Source organism: Sturnira hondurensis, unplaced genomic scaffold (assembly GCF_014824575.4).
Source record: "Sturnira hondurensis isolate 20B ecotype Veracruz unplaced genomic scaffold, ASM1482457v3 Scaffold0022215, whole genome shotgun sequence".
NCBI classification, from domain to species: domain Eukaryota; kingdom Metazoa; phylum Chordata; class Mammalia; order Chiroptera; family Phyllostomidae; genus Sturnira; species Sturnira hondurensis.
In genome coordinates this window covers 10,971,690-10,977,558 of record NW_028094846.1, presented here as the reverse complement: position 1 = coordinate 10,977,558, position 5,869 = coordinate 10,971,690, and the positions used below count along the sequence as shown (strand labels likewise).

At 43.2% G+C, this 5,869-nt stretch overlaps 1 pseudogene; it reads right to left on the bottom strand.

Moving 5' to 3' along the window:
* Positions 1 to 2,155: 2,155 nt before the first annotated feature.
* On the bottom strand, positions 2,156 to 4,808 carry LOC118979256 (cytoskeleton-associated protein 2-like; annotated as a pseudogene).
* Between the last annotated feature and the right edge of the window lie 1,061 nt (positions 4,809 to 5,869).

The following is a 5,869-nucleotide window of genomic DNA, read 5'->3' as shown; positions in this document are numbered from 1 at the left end:
GATATGAATGGGTGGCTTTATGTCACATGGGAGCATGTGACATAAAGCCATAGTCTCCTTCTGGAATTAGCTCTGCAGTATTCTCACCAATGGCATTCTCTGGAGGCAGCAAACTCGTATTGACAGCTTGTGGATAACTTGGGGTCCTTCTTTTGTTTTTCCACACCAACATGTTAACCCGGGTGGATCAGCTTGGAAAAGCAGCGTGGGGAGGTCTTCTAATGGAAAAACTCTAAGTAGACAAGTTTAAAATACAGTCTATGGTGGCAGATCAGCTTTTGATATTGCTCGGACTCACACAGCGAAATTAGAATCTGAGGCTGCCTCTCAGGTGGTGGGAGGGTGTGGGCCAAGTGCACGAATTAGTCCTGTCTCGTGTGCCGACTCTGGTCTGTGGGTGTTGGCTTCCTGGGGACAATCCTCAAGGAAGGTGGACGGCCAAATCTGGGCTAGTGAAAGAAAGCGTGCAACAATCACTTAGTGACATCTGCCGTGGTCAGGACAGTATCGTGTTTTACTGTCCTGTAGGCATTATAGGGCATTATAGCCAGAGAGACCCAAGTTCAAGTTCTGCCTCTGCCACTTATTTGTAGGGTGACCTTGGGCAAGTTTTTTGATCGCTTTCAGGCTTGTCACCGGTAAAGTGCAGACAGATTATAGCACCTGCTTCACGGGATTGTTGTGAAGACTAGTTGAGATAATTTAGGTCAAGTGCTTAGCAATGTATCTGGCACAGAGCACTCAATAAATACTAGCTATTGTTCCATAAAAATATTATAGGCCCAGCTTGTGCTCAGTATATCTGCCGTCCTAGGTTCAGGCTTATACAAGTCCTTCTTAAGACTTGCTTTTAAGGTACCTTTTAAAGGCACTTGTAGAGGTTTTTGGAACTTTTTGTTCCTAGGATATTAGTAAAATGCTTTCAATTGATGTTCCTATTAAGTCTTAAATGTATCAATAGGTACATTTTTTTCCTGCATCAATGTCAAGTGGTATCTCAGGATCACCTAGTAGTACAGTCCCTTGTTGCAGGCAAACACAGGTCTGATCTGACCTTCTACCTGGAAGCTAATTGTTTCTAGGACAAAATAAAATTCTCCTTTGTCCTCATCATGGCTTTAAAAGGTGTGCTCCCGCCTGACCTCCCAGCCCCGCCTTCTGCCCGTGCTGCTGCTGCTGCCTCGGGTGCCGCTCCCTGCGCCCTGTCTGTAGATCACTGTCCGGAGTGCTGTGCGTGGGACTGGCATTATTTCGTACTTGAATATTTGGTAGAACTTCCCAACGAAGCATCTCGGATAGGGTTTTCTTTGTAGGAAGATGTTGTTTTTTATTTGAGATTCAATTTCTTTATTGGCTAACACTTGTTCAACTTTTGTATGTGTTTTTGAATCAGTTTTGGTAAATTATAGGTTTTATTTTTTTTAATGAATCAACTTAGCTACTTACTTTATGACCGTAATACTATCAAAATATTTGGAGGGAAATTTTCAAGAAAAACTGGAAAATTACAAGTGCAGTACAAATTTGTGTTTCACTTGGCAAGCTCTTGGGAAGAATGGTTGTTATTTAGGTTTTCCAGTATAAAATTATGAGTGACTAGGTGTTTACAAGTTCAGAAGAGCTCAAGGTTCATAAAAATTTTCAGCCTGGTAAGATTCTGTAGTGTAGCAGATTGCTTATTTTTTTATGCAGATATTTTAATTTACTGTATACAGATAAGGTACAGGGTTTGAAAAGAATAAAAACCTTACTCACCAGAACACGAGAAGATAGTAAATGTGAGATAGGTACTATTACACAAACAGAATATAGGAACATAAAGACTATGTATGCGATTTTTCAACCATATTCCTATTATACACAATCTTTAAATTGTCTGATCTCTTACAATGACCAACTACTTACTTGAAACCACAGAGCTGGCAGAGAACACTTGCCTTTAAGTATCAGTTTGGAGATATAAACAGTTTTGTTGGTGGGTCTTATGTGTGTGGGAACAAGAGAACGGTTTGCAGTGTACACCTATCACGTTTCCGGGGACGGGATTTAACGGTGAGGTTTTTATATTATGGAGCGAGTTTAAGCACTAATTGTTTTAGAAATACCCCTGGGACCAGAATGATATTTATTAACTGTATTCAAGGAACATAGTGAACTAGTCGGCAGCATCCGCCTGTCTCAGACGATCTCCCAGTCTGCAGAGCCACGTAGTGTGAGACGCGGCGTGCCACACCCCGAGCGCGGCACCGGCTGCCGCGGGAGTGTCAGTGAAAGGGCCACCGCCATGACTTCTTAGGCACTTGGCCAACCCCTGACCCCCGTGCGATGCCAGAACAAACATGCAGAATGCCCCATTCCTTCCTTTGTCTTCTGTTGTTTCGGTCCCCAAGTGCATCTGGTGCAGAGCGGCGTCAGGACAGCATTTAAAGCCACACATTTTGTGTCCCAGCGCTGTTACCTATTCCCGTGAAGACACACAAAGAAATGGTCTTTTAACACATCTGGCCGTTTAGACGTCTGGTCTTGAAGACACGGAGACTGTCTGAATGGTGTTGGAAACGTCAGCTCTTTCAGCGTAGACTCGTTTTGTCCAACTGCCATCTTGTTTTACGCTTCACAAGTATGGTGTACTGGACATGCTATACTTAATTAACAATTCTCCTTAGTTTTGGTATTAGGGGTCTTAATATTGTTGGTTGGACCTTTTGTTTCGTCATCTTGCTCTTCTTCACAATCTTGAAATACCACATTTCTATGATGTTTATTTTCCATTTTCAGTTTCCTTGACTCTTCAGTATTGACTTCTTGGATTTGTACCTTGGTTGCACAAGCCTCCTCAAAGTTGTCTCCAAATTTAACTTTTTCGTGACTCTTCATTGGTAGAATATTATAATCGCATGCCTCATCTCTTCAGTAGGCTGCGCCCCTGCCAGAATGGCCTGTCATAGACCAAGCAAACATTTTCAGTAGGGCTTGGAGTGGTTCAGTATATACAAGGCATATCCAATGTTTAACAGTTCTTTTGGGCATGGAGAATAAATATGCATTTTTAAATCTTCACCCGAGGATATGCTTATTGATTCCAAAGAGAGAGGAAAGGAAAAAGGGAGGGGAGGGAGGGACGCGGGGGTGGGGAAGAGAGAGAGACAGAGACACAGAGAGACAGAGAGAACCATTGTTTGGTTGCCTGTCTTATGTGCCCCACCTGGGGGTCAGACCCACAGCCTAGGTGTGTGCCCTGACCAGGAATCAAATCAGCAACCTTTGGGTGCACGGAATGACACTCCAACCAACTGAGGCACCCGGCCAGGGCCAGAGTATTTTTAATCCGGTCACTACGTGTGCCCAGTATCGGTTCTATGGGCTGTTCAGAAATGTCTTTTTTTTACTTTTTCAGTAAACAACCTTTGCTCATCTCCTGCAGTGGTTGTCGAAAAGGACCCAGCTGGTCTTTATTTTGTCCTCTAGGTTCAGGCTGGGTGACTACTGACGTAGGAGGCCTTTCTGGCATTCTTCCTTTGCCAGCCTTCCACTCTCCCAGATGAGCTTTGCTCTCCCCTGCGATTTCTTTGGACTGAGTCCATCTGTTATCTATAGTTGCTTTTGCTATATAGTATGTCTGCACTGGTCAATGGCTTTCGACTTCCCTATCAGTTTGGTATTAGAAGGTGAAGCAGGCCTGGCTATAATTTCAGACGTGATGCTTCTTGATAGCATCTTATTTCTCTTTACTTCCTCAGAAGAACTGGTTTTGACACTAGATAGAACCATATTTAATGGTAGTAATTCTTTCTCATGAGACCGTTTCCAAATTGTAGCATTGGAGGTGGTTTTACTGATGCCTTATTCCCAGAGTCCTGGGCATTATTGCAACGACTTCTAGTAAGAGGGCACAGCAGTAGTCTGTTCTGAAGTGCAGCGCTCACAGGTTTAGTGATAGTCCTATGTGAGACTCTATCATTTTTATGGGGATACTGCTAGTGCTTGTAGGCCAAGGCCTTCTGGTGTTAGAGTAGTAGTTGGAAGTTTCTTTGTTGTTGCTGAAGTCTCCTGTTTGACTTGGCCGTGATAACATTCAAGCATAGGTGTCCAGAGCATGTTAGCATCTTGCTTTGGTTTTTCCTGCAGTCAGTTGCTTGTTATTATTGGTTTTAATGTGAAAATGCTTGGCTAAATGTCATACGTTGGCTTTGAGGCTCCTCTTTAAATCTTTAATTAATAACAACTGCAGAGTTTGATTATTATTCCCTAAATTATGTGTATCAATTGCTATAGTTGAATTGGGAAATTTATTGGAAGGTTTTGGAGGAATACAGTTTTTTCATTGCTATATTCTTTTTGCTCCTGTAGGTCTGTTGACATTTTCTTTGTCAGCTGTTTTTGTCCCAAGTTCCAGAGCTTTCATCTCTTCTTGGCCTGATCCTCAGATCACTGCTCTCTGGTCTCTAGTGCTCTGAGCAGAACTGGCCCCTCTGACTCGTGGGGAGCTGCAGGTCCCGTGGCACGGCTGGGGGGCTCATTACAGTGTGGGGTAGGGGATGCGTCTCCAATGCGACTGCTTCCCATTCCCTCAAGCTGAGGCCTTGGCACTGCAGGTTGCTTATTTGTCTGTTTCCGTCACCATTAGTAGAACTAGAATTTTGGCTGGGCAATTGGCTATTTAGCTAAAGACTTGTCTTTCCCTCAGAGGAATTCGTCAGGTATGTCCTCTCCTGTTACCTGGAGAGAGTGAGAGGTGGGTTCGTTCCTTTGGATCCAGAAAGGGAGCCGTGAGTTGAAGATGGAGGAGCTGTCCACTGACCTTGCATGACCAACTTCTGGACCAAGACATGGAAATGAACTCTATCTTGTTTAAGCCATTGTAATGTAGAGACCCATTTCACTGCCTTGAGCCTGAACCCCAGTTAATGTACCTAACAATGGGTGACTTGTGGGTTAGGGTCGCACAATGCACTGTTGTCCAAGAGTCTTATATCCATTAGGATTTAGTTCTAACCCAACGAGATAAGCCAAAGGGCAGGTATATCTGGTTGAAGTACCTTGCTGACTACACACAATATAGTCTACTTCCCCCCCCCTTAAAATGGAAGGTACATTTTTATTTTCCAATTAATGCAATAACTACATAATGCAGGTCTTCTTTTCTGAAATGGTGAAGCAGTGTATTTTTGATTTAGGAAATACTTAGTTCCCCATTTTCTATGGCTTCCCCATCCTTTTAGACACTGGCATACCATTTCTTAAGAGGGAAGTTCAGATATAGCTTAGAACAATGCTTCTCAAACTGTTTTTGGTTAAGGATGGTCTTTAAATTTTTTCCAATCCGTCATTTTGTAAAATGCAACTAAAGTATGAGTTACTATAAAACATCAAATTCAGAACAGAGACAAATGTAAAAGTCACAATGCTTTTATTAAATTCAACAACATAAAGTTTCTCTGTCAAATTCCTGTAAAAGTTCCTAAACCCTTACCGTCAGTTCCAGCCCTCAATTGTCACAAACCAGCAAACTAACAGGTCAGTGGCGGGCACCCGTGCTGAGCAGCAGTGGCCTAGACCACTCAGTTTCTAGACTCTCAGTTTCAGATTTAATTCAGCCAATCCATGGAGAAGAAATCATTTTCCAAGCTAGAATTTGTGGAGAAATAAAGGTTTTTTTAAGTTCCCAAAGTTTCCCTTCACATAGCAAGGGCAGAGCTTGAAAGTCTGAGCTTAGGGTTTACTCCAAGCCATGGTGTTGGGAGAAGCAGGGAATGACCTGGAGTTCCCACCCCAGGGAAAGAGAAACCCTCATCCAGTCACTGGACACTGGGCACAGACAGGGTGTAGGGATTCTGAAGCGAGAGTCCTCGCTGTGTTCTTGAGGTTG